The following is a 13,787-nucleotide window of genomic DNA, read 5'->3' as shown; positions in this document are numbered from 1 at the left end:
AGAGTTCATTTGAGGGCTTTACCCACAGGACTTGGAAACACACTGCAGTTTGTGTTGTCAAATTTCTTGTAGCACAGCCAGGAGCAGCCGTTAGATAAACTTCCCAGTCAGAGGCACCTTGCTGACATTCACAATGCACTGCTGGGAACAGATGCTCTTGAGATCCACCTTCGTGAAGCTGAAATGTTTAAAAAAAAAAGATTGGAAGCTCCATCAAATTGTGAGTTTTGATTTCTTGTTGATAGGCATATTTGAAGATTAAGGCCCTGAGTTTAGATAGGCTCTATTCAACACAGGCTGGGGCCAAGAGGTAACCAAGGACTCCCAGACTGGAGACAGGAGACACTGAAGATTTGTTCTTGTATCTTACTAACTCTCTGCCCCAGTTCTCTCTCCCAAAACAAAGGAGGCCCTCCTCTCATCTATTCCCCCACCCTCAGGTTGCATTAGACGAGAACCAGAGGTCATGGGTTAAGGGTGAAAGGTAAAATATTTAGTGGAAACCTGAGGGGAGCTCCTTCACTCAGAGGATGAAGAGTGTGTGGAATGCGCCGCCAGCGGAAGAGGTGGATGTGGGTTCGATTGCAACATTGAAGAGAGGTTTGGACAGGTACTTGGACGGGAAGGCGAAGGTCAGTTCAGCACAAACTAGATGGACTGAAGGGGCTGTTTCTGTTCTGTAAGGCTCTGTATGTACCCAGGATATGACAGTTCTAGCCCGGACCCACTGTGCCCCACTAGGGAGCGATATCCCTTCTGCTCACAGCCTCTGGGACACAGATTAGCAAGGGTGCTGATGACTACGGAAATCCAGCTCACTGACCCAGTTTTGATGGCCAGAGTTTCCAACAGAGACCTCTCGGTGATCTCCTCATCGTCCACAGAAGTCACTCTGCCCGGCAGCAGGAGTGGCGGCCCTTGAAGTAGCCTTACCCATCCCATATTCCAGTGCAAAGGAGCTGCCACAAGGAAGTACAATTACAATAAGGTATTCAGACAAATCCCCACAGCTCCCAAGTATTTTGTCCTTGTGACGTTTGGCTTGGGCATCAGAGTGAACCATCTGCCCCAAGCTTAAACTTCATCAGCTTTATACATCGAAACAAACAGTGAAATCAGGATTGTGCTGGGGGCAGCCACAAGTGACACCACACTACTGGCGCACACCGCTCACTAACCCTAACCCCAACGTATATGGGATGTGGGAGGAAGCTGGAACGCCCAGAGGAATTCTGCACGGTCACAGGAAGAGGGTACAAACAGCGGCAGGAATTGAACTCCAACCTTAACAGTGACTGTGCCACCCACTGGAGTCCTGCTGCTTGCTTCTTGTCCATTACCAAGAGTTCCACTGCTCTCAGGTGTGACACATTACTGTCCTCTTCAGAGTAACTTCAATTAGCCCCAAGTAACAGGCCTAAATAACATGGATGAACAGTATTTTCAATACGTTCCAAGTAGTATTTCATCTCATTTAGGTAGTATTTTAGAAAAATTGAGCACAATTGGAAATAATGACAAGCAGAGTTTATGTGACATCTTGACCAACTCAGAGTGAATAATAACCCTATGGAAATTAGGAGACATGATATCTATTGAAATTCATTACAGCAAGAATGCTTTTAAAAAACTCTTCATAAATATGCAGTGTGACAATTGATATTTGGAGCAATTTTTGATACAGAGATACTTACAGAGTAATTTCCTTTGAACTTTGAACTTCCCTCCATTAACAGTCCTGGTGTTTACAGTGACCATGACAATGCATGAATTGCCAATTTAATGAAAAATTTTGACTATCACATCAAAGTAGTTTATTTGTGTACATAAACACTCAAAATATCCTAAAGGCTGGGAAAATATACCAACAATAACACAATCACTCATACAGTTAGAACTCCTGTGGCCCCTCACACTGAGAGGGCAGAGCCCAGCCTGAAGCAGATAAAAGCTCTTTTAACGGCTCCACCAACCCTCAACGTCACTTGCTCCTTCCCCTTATCTTCACCACGTTCCCATGTCGTCACCGTCTGTTTTCACAGCCGCGTTTACAGCAGTAATCGCCTCTCCGTTGTTGCGGGGAGCACACAGAGGCAGTCCTCACGCCGCAGCTGGACAGCTGCTGGCAGGGAGTGTCAGTGGAGTTACAACACAGGACATTACAGCACAGTCTTCGGCCCTTCGGCCCACGATGTTGTGTCTATCTTTTAACCTACTGTAAGATCAATCTAACCTTCCTCCCCCTATGTAAAGAAAATACCTCTGACAGCCTTTGTTACTTTCCTCCAACATTTTAAAAGTATGTCCCCTCATTTTAACCATTTCTACCCTGGGAAAAAGTCTCCGGCTGTCCACTCAATCTATGCCTCTTATCATCTTATACACCTCTATCGTCACCTCTTATCCTCCTCTGCTCCAGAGAGAAAAACCCTCAACCTACATACAGTACATAGGACATGCTCTCTAATCCAGGCAAATCTCCTCTGCACCCTCTCTAATCCAGGCAGCACCCTGGCAAATCTCCTCTGCACCCTCTCTAACACTTCCACATCCTTTCTTTAGAGAGGTGACCAGAACTGATTACAATATTCCAAATGTGGTCTCACCAGAGTTTTATGGAGCTGCAACATTACCTCACGGTTCTTGAACTCAATCCCCTGACTAATGAAGACAACCATTCCATGTGGCTTCTTAGCAACCTATCAACCTTCTCAGCAACTTTAAGTGATCTATGGACATGGAACTGTCTGTTCCTCCACACTGCCAAGAATCTTGCCATTAACCCTGTACTCTGCCCTCAAGTTCGACTTCACACTTTTCCAGATTGGTCTCTAGTTGCCACTTCAGCCCAACTCTGCATCCTGTCAGTGTCCTGTAGGGACCAATGGCAACTTTCCACACTATCCATATCTCCAACCAACCACCCTTCCACTTCCTCATCCAAGCCATTTATAAGCATCACAAAGAGCAGGGGGTTGCAGAACAGATCTCGTGCAGAGCACCATTGGTGATCAGTTGTTAAAGAGTTGCTACCTCGAGCACCTTAATGCATGAAGGGATGGGGGTTGCGCAGATGGAACCCAGTTATCACCCATTCTTCACGCCATGGGGTGTCCGATCTGAAGTGTGTTTGTGTCAGATCTTCCTATCTTCTGTGTGTTTTGTAGCAGGTGGACCATGGTTTCTTACTGCTAATGGGACCTGCCTGGCCCAGGACCACAGCTGCCTGCTTCCATTATTCAGGTCTGTGCACGGCCGCCGATTCTGGGTGTGAACACACAGTGTGCCGAGGGGCAATTGGGAGACCCTGTTTTCTCTCCCACTGAGATGCAGCATTGCCAGACAGTTTGCCCCCTCAGAGGACACAGTCCTAATGGGGGCCAATAGGATTAGTAGGTCACCACAAATAATGTGGGCCGAAGGGCCTGTTTCTGTGCTGTACAACTCTGTGACCCTCGTCTTTTAATGTATAAAACAAGTATAACATCTCCTCACAGAATAATCGTGTAAAGAAAATGAAGGTTTCTCAACCCACGGGAAAGCACATGAACAATTACCTGCATGTAAGGGCATTTTTTAAGGAGATTCGGATTATACAGTACATGTACCTTTGTAAATGTTTTGTTGTTTAATTTCACTGTAAAGTTTCTCCAATTTTATATGTTGACTTTGAAGAATTGAAATTTATTATTTATTAAGACAGATGTCAGCAGAAATACAGAGGGGTTGGTGAGGAAATATTCGATCTGCAGCTGCTCCCAAGTTGATGGTGGCCAGGGGTGTTCAGGCACAGTGTTTGCCCTTCGAGCTGAGGTTGGAGAGGGCTGAGGGGGTTTAAAGCAACGTGTTGTGTCGGCCTGACTCTGTAATTAGAACACATGGAAATGTAGAGGCTCCATGTTGTGTGAATAATGAATAAACAAGTTAAGAAAGCCTTGCTTTGTTCAACTTCAAGTTATTGCCATTTAAACATGCACGTGTATACAGCTAAACGAAACATCGGTCCTCTGGGGCCGAGGACAAAACACAGCACATCTCGTCAGAATCAGGAAAGCACAACAACTTTCTGAGGAGGCTGAAGAGAGCTGGACTGTGCACATCCATACTCACGTCTCTCCACAGACACGAGATTGAGAGCATCCTAACAAGCTGCATCACTGCATGGTACGGAAACTACACTTTGGCGGACAGGAAGGCTTTACAATGCGGAGTCAAAACTGCCGAACACATCACCAACACCAGCCTACCCACCATCAAGGTCATGTATACGGAAAGGTGCCGGAAAAGGGTCAGTAACATCATGAGGATCCCACCCACCCTGCTCACGGACTGTTTGTCCCACTCCTGACAGGGAGGAGGTGGCATAACATCCACACCGGGACCACCAGACTCAAAAACAGTTACTTTCCCCGAGCGGTAAGGCTGATCAACACCTCCACCCCTCCACACCCCCAACCACCACTACTTCATCATTTCCTGTCAGTCACCTTGTGTCCAGACATTCCTGTGCCTAGTGTCACTTTATGGACATACACTCAATCTATATATATAAGCTACTTATGTATTTATATTTATTGTGCTTTTATTATTGTGTTCTTTATCTCATTGTGTTTTTTTTTCTCCTGCATCGGATCCAGAGTAACAATTATTTCATTCTCCTTTACACTTACGGACTGAAAATGACATTAAACAATAGTAACTACGGTCCAGCAAACACAGTCACTAAATAATATTAGCACAAGTCCCAGAGTGGATTGGCCTGAAGATTTTGTGTCCTTTGCCCTGGTGAGTGGAAGACGCCTGTCTGCAGTGAGGAATGTGGGTCACCTGATGCCAGATGTGGAAAACTGAAATAAAAAGAGAGAAGACCAGAAGCACTCGGCAAGCTGGGTGCCATCAGCAGAGTTCATATTTCAGTGCCATGCATAAAAGCAAACAGCAGGTGTCAGTAAAGAGCCAAAACGCAAGCTGCTTCATTCACCTCTTCACCTCCCAGATTTGTTCCATCCGCTGCCTTCCTGTCCTATCTGCCCCCACCATCTACACCTCACCTCCCTCCTCTCAGCTTCTGTCTCTATCTCCACCCTTCCTCTCCCACCTGACTCCATCTACACAAAAGAATCTGCAGATGCTGGAAATCAGAAGCAACACACACAAAATGCTGGAGGAACTCAGCAAGTCAGACAGCATCTATGGAGGGGAATAAACAGTCGATGTCTTGAGCTGAGGCCTTTCATCAGGACTGGAAAGTAAGGGGGCAGAAGCTGGAATAAGAAGGTGTGGGAGGGGAAGGAATACCCACTGCCAGGTGATAGGTGAGACCAGGTGAGGGGAAAGATAGGCGGATGGGAGGGAATAGGTGGCCAAAAGACATGACTACCCAGTGGCCACCCATTCCAGTTCAACTTCCGATTCCCATTCTGACATTCTGCAAGGAAGTGATGCTGAGACTGGAGAGGCCTCACCTTGAGTATTGTGAACAATTTTGGGCCCCTCATCTTAGAAAAGATGTGCTGGCATTGGAGAGGGTTCAGAGGAGGTTCACAAGGATAATTCCAGGGATGAAAGGGTTATCATATGATGGCCCTGGGTCTGTACTCACCGAAATTCAGCAGGATGAGGGGAGATCTCATTGAAACATTTCGAATGTTGAAATACCTAGACAGAGTAGATATAGAAAGGATGTTTCCCATGGTGGGACAGTCTAGGACAAGAGGGCACAGCTTCAGGATAGAGGGGCGCCCTTTCAAAACCGAGATGGAGAGAAATTTCTTTAGCCAAAGGGTGATGAATTTGTGAAATTTGTTGCCACATGCAGCTGTGGAGGACAGGTCATTGGATGTATTTAAGGTAGAGATTGATAGGTTCTTGATTGGACATGGCATCAAAGGTTACGGGGAGAAGGCCGGGAACGGGGGTTGAGGAGGAGATAGAAAAAAATTCAGCCATGATTGAATGGCGGAGCAGACTCGATGGGCCAGTTGGCCTAATCCTGCTCCTATGTCTTATGGTTTTTTTTGCTGGTCCATGGCCTCCTCTACTGTCAAAATAAGGCCAAACTCAGACTGAGAAAAGAACACCGTGTATCCTCCAACCTGATGGCATGAACATCAATTTCTCCAACTTCCAGCAATTTCTCTCTCCTGGTGTCGATAGTGTGCACAATAATAATGAATTCAACATTAAATACAGTGATGAGCACAAAGCGGCAGGCTGGTGCAAGGGTAGAGGGCAATGTCAGATGTTTTAAATAGAAATGTTAAAGTGGTAACTTTAAAGTAGAACTAAATACATAATTCTCCATTTCTACCATCTTCTACAGAATCCTACCACAAAACACATCTCCCGCCACCCCCTTCCCTTTCCACAGGGTTTGCTCTCTCCATTTTCCCCACCCCACTAATCTCCCCTGCCACTTATCCCTACAAGCAACAGAAATGCTACACCTCCTCCCTCATGTCCATTCAGGGCCTCAAACATCCTTCCATGTACGGCAACATTTCACTTGTGAGACTTTTGGGTAGTCTGTTGTATCCGGTGTTCTCAGTGAGACCCAATGTAGATTGGGAGACCGAGCACCTTCGCTCCGTCTGCCACTAAAGGAGGGATTTCCCTTACCACCAATTTTATTCTACTTCCTATTCCCATTTCAACATGTCGGTCTACGGCCACCTGCTGCATTTTGAATATGTTGCTGAGGTTGAATCAAGTGTTCAAAGACATGACAACATCACCAGGAAGGGGATGTGAAAGAGGTGATTGGTGCAGGAGTCTGATCTCAGTGGGGAAGAATCTGTTCTCGAGGCTTCTCCCCAAGGCTTTTGAGTTCCTGCATTTCCCCTGGAAAGGGAGAAGAAATACCCTGTGGATTGGTTCTGCCAAGTAGCCAGTTTCCACACACAGTCTTCTGTGATTAAAAGCCACCCACAGTCTCCAGAAGGACCCAGTCATATCTCCTCAGTTCTCCTGAGGAGATAATAGCAAAGAGCGGTGTTATTGGATGTGGGAGGGACAGTGTATTTCCACCATTGGGGGGGGGGGGGGTTCCAAACCCAAACTTCTATCAAAAGTTGCCCCCAGCCCAGTCAAACTTTACTTTCCATTACAAGAGGAACCAGAAGCAAACGATGCATGCATTTGTGAAACCAAGAATTTTCCAAAGAACCCGGTAAGTGTGAAGGATGTGTGGATAAATATCAGAAAGAATTTATAAAAATTGCATTGGCAGTAGCCAAAAAAAGCTATTGCAGTGACTTGGAAATCGGATACATATCTAAGTATAGATCGTTGGAAGAACGAAATTTATAGCTGTATTCCACTTGAAAAAATTACTTATAATTTAAGAGATAAATATGAAACATTTTTGAAAATTTGGCACCCTTATTTACAAAAGACAGGATTAAATATATAGGTGCTCCGAAGATGAAATAATTGGTTACTTGGGGAAAGAAATAAATATATATACTAAAGTTATTACAAACTCCATGGAGCATGTGGGGACCCTCCAATATCCAGGCATTCCTCTTTTTTTTTCTTTCTTTCTTATTTTTTTTTAATAGGGATGTTAGGGGGGAGGGGGCTGGTTAACACATTTTTTTTTCATACACATTTATTCTGTAACTATTTGAAAACAATAAAAAATAAAAATAAAAGGATGTGTGGATAACAAGACCCCGGTGAGTCTCTTAGGGACCACAGTAGGAAGCAGATACAAAACCACTGGAACTCCCAAATAATCAGACAGCAGATTATCGGAGTTTTATTGGACAGCAAAGGCCAAGGCTGCCCCAGAGGCATTGTGGTTAGCGCAACACTGTTACAGCTTAGAGTGTCCTGGAGTTCAGAGTTCAGTTCCCACTGCCACAGTGAGGAGTTTATACATTCTCCCCGTGGAATGTGTGGGTTTCCTCCCACAGACACACACGTCAGTGGGTTAATTGGTCATTGTAAATTGTCCTGTGATTAGGCGAGGGTTAAATAGACATGTTGCTGGGTGCTGCAGCTCGTTGGGCCTGAAGGGTCTGTATCTGTAAATGAATAACAAGCATAAATGTCCTTGGCCGTGCAATCGGGAACTGGGGCGACAGTCTGAGAACAACGGACAGACCGTGTCCAAATGAGCCAAGAGGCTGGTGAATCCGTGGACTTCTCGAGGTTTCTGGGGGTTCAGGTTTCTTGTCAGACACAGTATAAACATCATGAAAATTAGCTTTTTGCAGCGGCAGTGCAGTACACGACAAACATAAATTGCACCACACACACAAAATGCTAAAGGAACTCAGCAGGCCAGGCAACATCTATGGAACACGCACAACACACTGGAGGAGCTCAGCAGGTCGGGCAGCATCCGTGGAAACAAACAGTCAACGTTTCGGGCCGAGACCCTTCGTCAGTACTGAAGAGGGAGAGGGAAGGGGAAGGGGCCCTATAAAGCAGGTGGGGGGGAGGGTGGAATGTGCCAGGTGAAAAACCAATCAGAGGATAGATCAAGGGGCGGGAGAGGCGAAGCAGGGAGGGGATAGGCAGGAAAGGTGAAGAAGGAACATCTATGAAAAAGAGTACAGTCGACGTTTCAGGCCCAGACCCTTTGGCAGAAGTCTCGGCCCAACATGTCAAATGTTCTATTTTCCACAGATGCTGCCTGGCCTGCTGAGTTCCTGCAGCATTTTGTGCGTGTCACCCTGATCGTGGGTGCTGCCCTCCTGAGGCACGACCTTTCTCAGTATCCCTGATGGAGGAAAGAGATGTACCGCAGGGTCCCACAGGGCAGCAGGTTTAGCCTGTGGGGAGGGGGACTAACCATTGAACAAAAAGGGAGCCCATAGAGGAGTGGTGGGAAGGGCAAAGGGTGCAGACTATGATGTTGTGGAAGTCTGAACACATAAACAAGCAGGTAGTGTTCAGTACAGTCAGTGGCCAGTTGATTAGGTAACAACAAAGTGGCCACTGGGTGTACGTTCATGGTCTTCTGCTGCTGTAGCCCATCCACTTCAAGGTTTGATGTGTTGTGCATTCACAGATGCTCTTCTCCACACCACTGTTGTAATGTTTGGTTATTTGAGTTACTGTCTCCTTCCTGTCAGCTTGAACCAGTCTGGCCATTCTCCTCCAACCTCCCTTATTAATAAACAAGAAAAAATTCTGCAGATGCTGGAAATTCAAGCAACACATACACAATGCTGGAGCAGCTCAGCAGGCCAGGCAGCATCTGTGGAAAAGAGTAAACAGTTGACATTTCGGGCCGAGACCCTTCATCAGGACCAATTAACAAGACAGTTTAACGCAAATGTCTCTCATTAACAAGGCATTTTCACCCACAGAACTCACTGGACTTTTTTTTTGTTTTTCACACCATTCTTTGTAAACTCTAGAGACTGTTGTGTATGAAAAATCCCAGGAGATCAGCGGTTTCTGAGATACTCAAACCACCCCATCTGGCACCAGCAATCATTCCAAGGCCAAAGTTACTTCGATCACATTTCTTCTCCACTCTGACGTCTGGCCTGAACAACAACTGAACCTCTTGGCCATGTCTACATGCTTTTATGCATTGAGTTGCTGCCACATGATTGGCTGATTAGATATTTGCATTAACGAGCAAGTTTCCAGGTGTACCTGATAAGGTGAAATGCGGAACCTGTGGCTTATTACAATAAGCAATGTGTTGAATCAGTCAGAAGGCTGAGTTGTATAATTAAATTAAAACCACTTACACCTCTCAACCCAGAACCTGGGAGACCGCACCAGTGGAGGGACTCGGATCCCTTTCCGTTTACACCTGTGAACTGTGACAGAACAGAATGCACCACACACACACACACACACACACACACTCACCACACACACACACACACACACACACACACGCACACACACACACACACACACACACACACACACACACACCCCTGATGTAGGGTGTCACCCCAAGTCATTGGCCATCCCTGTGACTCCACCAAAGCTGATCAATCCAACGAGTTCCTCCTTCACGTCGGTGAGACCGACACAGACTGGGAAACAGCTTCGTCAAGCACCTTCACTCCATCTACCAGAGAAGGGAGATCTCCCAATGGCCACCCATTTAATTCGACTTCTCACTCCCATTCTGACATGTCGGTCCACGACCTCATCTACTGCCACAGTGAGGCCACCCTCAGGCTGAGGAGCAACACCTTATAACCCATCTGGGTAACGTGAGCATCAATTTCTCTAACTTCTCTCCCATTTTTTTTCATTCCTGGTTGTCCTCTCACCTCTTCTCCTCACCTGCCCAAAACCAGAATCAGGTTTATCATCACGTTGTGAAATTTGCTGCTCTGTGGCATCACAAGCCGCCCCTTGGTTCCCCTCCTCCTTCTCCTTCTCCAAGGTCCACTCTCCTCTCCAGTCAGATTCCTGCTTTTCCAGCTCTTTACCTTGTCCACCTATCACTTCCCCTTTCCCCTCACCTGGTCTCACCTATCACCTGTAAGCTTGTCCTCCTTCCCCTCCCCCCACCTTCTTATTTTGGTTTCCTCGCCGTCCCTTTCCAGTCCTGAAGAAGGGTCTTGGCCCAAAACGTCGACTGTCCATTCACTTCCATAAACACTGACTGACCTGCCGAGTTCCTCCCGCAACTTGCGTTAGTTCAGCCCGGAGTCCGGGTTTGCCGGCAGGACCTGCCCTTCGTGGGGAAACATCACCACCTGCTGGCGACCTGTGGATGTGCAGCGCATCGCTCACTGCGAAAAACACTCTAAACAACAACACTCAAAATGCTGCAGGAACTCAGCAGGAAACAACATTTCAGGCTGAGACCCTTTTCACCCCAAATAACCAACATTACAGCTGAAAGAACCGGCTGTTGCTTCAAGAACATGTATTGTGTTCAGCACAGATATTGTGGGCCGAAAGGCCTCCTCCTGCACTGTACTGTTCGGTGTTTTAAGTTCTGTTGTGTAAAGTGTTTGGTTAGTTTGAGCTCTTCCCGCCCCCCAATAAAAGATTACCCTGGGTCTGAAGAGACACGGGACTTGAGTCACTAGGAGCCTCTGTCCACACATAGCAACCAATGAATTAACTCAGACTGAAGGCTTTGTCACATTTACTTATTTAATGTAAACTATCGGTTTTTTAAAAATGTTTTTGTGTTGTACTGCTGCAAAAAAAACAAATATAAGTCAGATCATCAGTTTTCTGAACTGACCGCAAACCCATTAAGTCAAGTTTATTGTAATTTAAATGTATCCATGTATATAACGTACAGAACCTATTAAAAATATACAACTCCCCCCCCCCAGATGTTTTCATGTTTTATTGTTTTACATTGAATCACAATGGAGTTAATTTGGCTTTTTTGACACTGATCAACAGAAAAAGATTCTTCGTGTCAAAGTGAAAGCAGATCTCTACAAAGTGATCTAAATTAATTACAAATATAAAACACAAAATAATTGATTGCATAAGTGTTCATTCCATTTAATATGACACCCCAAATCATCCCTGGTGCAGCCAGTTGGTTTTGGAAGTCACATAATTAGTTAAATGGAGATCACCTGTGTGCAGTCAGGTGTTTCAGTTGATTGTGGTAACGATACACCTGTGTCTGGAAGGTCCAACTGCTGGAGAGTCAGTATCCCGGCAAAAACTACTCCATGAGACAAAAGAACACTCCAAGCAACGCTATGAAAAGCACAAGTCAGGAGATGGATAGAAGAAAATTTTCAAGTCACTGAATATCCCTTGGAGTAAAGTTAAGTCAATCATCAAGAAATGGAAAGAATATGGCCTGTAGGCTGTAAATCTGCCTAGAGCAGGCTGTCCTCAAAAACTGGGTGACTGTGCAAGAAGGGGACTAGTGAGGGAGGCCACTGAGAGACCTATGACAACTCTGGGGAAGTTACAAGCTTCAGTGGCTGAGATGGGAGAGACTGCGCATACTACAACTGTTGCCCGGGTGCTTCACCAGTCACAGTTTTATGGGAGAGTGGCAAAGGGAAAGGCACTGTTGAAAAAAACTCTCATGAAATCTCAGCTAGAGTTCATCAGAAGGCATGTGGGAGACTCAGCTGGAAGAAGATTCTATGGTCTGATTAAATCAAAATTGAGCTTTTTGGTCATCAGACTAAACGTTATGTTTGGTGTAAGCCAAACACCGCACATCACCAAAAACCCACCATCCCTACCATGAAGCACGGTGGTGGCTGCATCATGCTGTGGGGATGCTTCACTGCAGCAGGCCCTGGAAGGCTTGTGAAGGTAGAGGGTAAAATAAATGCAGCAAAACACAGGGAAATCCTGGAGGAAAACCTGATGCAGTCTGCAAGAGAACTGTGACTTGGGAGAAGATTTGTTTTCCAGTGAGACAATGACCCCAAGCATAAAGCCAAAACTACACAGGAATGGCTTAAAAACAACAAAGTCCTGGAGTGGCCAAGTCAGAGTCCAGACCTCAATCCAATTGAGAATTTGTGGCTGGACTTGAAAAGGGCTGTTCACTCACGATCCCCATGCAATCTGACAGAGCTTGAGCAGTTTTGTAAAGAAGAATGGGGAAAGATTGCAGTGTCCAGATGTGCAAAGCTGATAGAGACCTATCCACACAGACTCAAGGTTGTAATTGCTGCCAAAGGTGCATCTACTAAATACTGACTTGAACGGGTGAGTAATTATGCAACAATTATTTTGTGTTTTATATTTGTAATTAATTTAGATCACTTTGTAGAGATCTGTTTTCACTTTGACATGAAAGAGTCTTTTCTGTTGATCATGTCTAAAACAAATTAAATTCACTGTGACTCCATACTGTAAAACAATAAACCATGAAAACTTCCAAGGGGTCTACACATTTTATAGGCAATGAATATAGAAATGAGACATAATTCTTTGAACCAGGGTGTAAAGCACAGTAATACACGCAACACACATAACACATGAACACTTCTGAAGGTTGGATAAAATCTACAGATGAATCACATAAATAACAAACTGAAGTGCATTAGTATTAAATGTTGTAAGGTACAGAACAGATTAACCAGTGACTCACTGAATACAATGAGACGGGGAGTTTAGAAGCCTGATGGCCTGGGAGAAGGAATTGTCTCTCATCTTGTTTTTATGCATCGTAGTCTCGTGCCTGATAATAGACTGGATGGATGGGCGGGATCCTTAATAATACTGAGGGCCCTGCGTATGCATCGCTCCTGATAAATGTCCCCGACGGATGGTAGGGAGATCCCTATGATAATCCTCTCCGATGTTCTCCCCTTCATTGGGTCTTCCGGTCTGAATCCTTGCTACTCCATACCAGGTGGAGATGCAACCTGTCCGGGTGAGTCACCAACTCTCAATGGTGCTCAAATAAAATGCAGTTAAGATGGGGGAGGGGAGGCCTTGCTTGCCTCCGTCGTCTTATGAAGCGGGGGCTGCTGTGCCTTCTAGTTCAGGGACCAGGTGAGGTCACTTGTGAGATGTGAACTCCCAGGAACTTGGTGCAGTTAACTCTCCCTACGGAGGAGCCAAGTATTCGCAGAGAGGGTTGGTTTGTTTGCCTGCGCCCTCCTGAATTCCACAATGATCCCCTTTCAGGCTTAGGTTGTTCTTCTCACACCAATCCACCCATCGCTGCACTTCCTCTCTGTACTCCGTCTTATCATCGGCCTTGATGAGCCCAACCACTGTCGTGTCATCCACACACCTGATGGCACCTCATGGTTCATTTGTTCACACTACTTCGGTATTTTGGAATTTAGAGTGACTTTTAGCTCTTGCACTGTACTGCTGCTGCAAAACAACAAATTTCACAACAT

General features: G+C 45.7%; 1 protein-coding gene across 1 annotated transcript in view; it reads left to right on the top strand.

Moving 5' to 3' along the window:
- The window catches only part of arhgap39 (Rho GTPase activating protein 39), a 610,426-nt gene extending 606,491 nt beyond the window's left edge, over positions 1 to 3,935 (top strand). The window contains exon 14 of the mRNA XM_073055077.1: positions 3,168 to 3,935. The gene's annotated coding sequence lies outside the window, so the exon portion shown is untranslated. The remainder of the gene's footprint in view (positions 1 to 3,167) is intronic.
- Positions 3,936 to 13,787: the final 9,852 nt, after the last annotated feature.

Source organism: Hemitrygon akajei, chromosome 8 (genome assembly GCF_048418815.1).
Source record: "Hemitrygon akajei chromosome 8, sHemAka1.3, whole genome shotgun sequence".
In the NCBI taxonomy this organism is placed as follows: Eukaryota; Metazoa; Chordata; class Chondrichthyes; order Myliobatiformes; family Dasyatidae; genus Hemitrygon; species Hemitrygon akajei.
Note: the sequence above shows the minus strand (reverse complement) of the source record. Positions and strands in the feature narration are given on the sequence as shown.